Source organism: Ipomoea nil, unplaced genomic scaffold (assembly GCF_001879475.1).
Source record: "Ipomoea nil cultivar Tokyo-kokei standard unplaced genomic scaffold, Asagao_1.1 scaffold0876, whole genome shotgun sequence".
Lineage (NCBI taxonomy): Eukaryota > Viridiplantae > Streptophyta > Magnoliopsida > Solanales > Convolvulaceae > Ipomoea > Ipomoea nil.
In genome coordinates, this window is record NW_017617304.1 from 1,320,776 (window position 1) to 1,322,634 (window position 1,859).

Sequence of the window (1,859 nt, forward strand, 5' to 3'; positions counted from 1 at the left end):
TTTTGACTCGGTATTTGGTCTTTTGACTTCCCGTTATTCTTTTGTGGAACTATTTGAGTGTCTTCTTGATGTTTCGTATGTCTAGAACTATGTGGTAGGTATCCATGTAGGTCTTTGGTGTCTTGAATCGTGCTAAGTGTTCAACATTGTGTTTCGTTGAACCGTGATGTGTCTTGTGTGTTCCTCGGAACTATCTTTGGTTTCCCCGTTGATAAGCATGCTAGTTCGGTGTCTAAATGCTAGCATGTGTGTTGTTTGTACCTTCCGATTGGTTGATGATAACTTGTGTTATTCATCGTTGTTGTTGTTGGGTTGTGACCCATTCCTTGTGAGTATGTTTCATACCTTCGTTGCAATCCGTTGATTGATTCTTGTTGAAGTGTGATGCGTGCGTGGCTTTACCTGGATTGCACGATTAGTGGTATGGGATACTAGTCACCAAGGTATTGCAGCGGTCCTCGTGGTGGCCGTGACGTGATTATAGAGGTGTGACCTGTGTGTCAGGTTCACGTATTTTCTTGGGAAAGGCGTGTGTCGCCATATGTGTGAACGGTACCTTGTGTACTATGAAATTGGTGGTTTTGTTGGTGGTTTGTTGGTGGGGGACGACGGTCCCAGGAGGGAAAAGGTTGGACTAAGAAGTACAGGGGGTCCTGGAGGTAATGGTTGGAAAGAAGAAACAAGGTTGGGGGTAGCCATAAGGTTGGAACAGGGCATAAGGCAGGCATACCAACTCGTGATGGGTGATGTCACGAGGGCTATTGTAGCCGGTGTTGTGCGTTCTTCTCTTGTGACGTGTGTAGTCACAAAGGCATGTGTGGCCTTGGCATGTGTTGCCGGTTGTGTAAGTGTTATTCTTTCGCGTTGTACTTGTCGGGTTTTGATCTATTGAGTGATGATAGGTCATGCCTTGACTCTTTGGTGAGTCGTGTTGTTCTTGTGGTCTTGGGATGTGTTCCCGTGTTGCTTGTGAGAGTGTTGAGTCTTATGTTGGTTTTGATCTTGGTTTTTGACTTGTATATATGTATTCCGTTTCGAAAATGGTTTTACAGCTTATACCTTACTTATGTATGTTATTTCACATGTATTGGTGTGTTACCAGCATTATTCGCTGACCGGGCGTCGTCCCATGTTTATCTTTGTGTTCTTACAGGTGATGTCTAGTCGAGCGCCATGTCTTGTGCCCGATAGTGTAGTATCTTTCCCTTGTTGTACGGCCTGTGAGCCGATTTGGTTTTTAGACTTATGAGTTTTTGGATAGATGTAAACCATGCAGATTTGGCCGTAGCGTTTATCGTGTTGATAAGCGTTGCATAACACCCCCGTTTGGATTTTATGTTATCCAGTTATCCTTTTTCTTCCGCTGTGCTAGTGTTTTGTTACATTATCTGCATGCGTTAAAGCTTTTATTATAGCTTGTTTTGGGGGGGTGTTACACTCCACCCGCCGGCCACCCACTGGAAATTCCCAATGTGGGATGATGGTTTCCCCGTTTGATGTTTCCCCGACCCCTGAGGTATCCCAACGGACTCCGTTTGTCGTGTCTGAGTCTAGTTTGATGTTTCGGGTACCATTCGTAGGATAAAAGAGTCTTGTGTATTGCATGCTAGTTGAAATTGTATCCCGTTGGCCTAGGTGAAAGATGTATGAACCCCTTAGGAATATTCCTAGTATGTGGATGACCCTGCATAAGTTTATTTATACGTTTTCTCCCCCTTCCTAATGTGCTAATGTGGGTTGCATGTGCTTGCTATGTGTTATGCGTGCATGATACCCCAATTTGGTTGCGATCAAATTGGCTATACGGGCAGTTGGATGGGTTGAGAACCATCGGCTGTTAACCAGGCCGGTTGCGATCG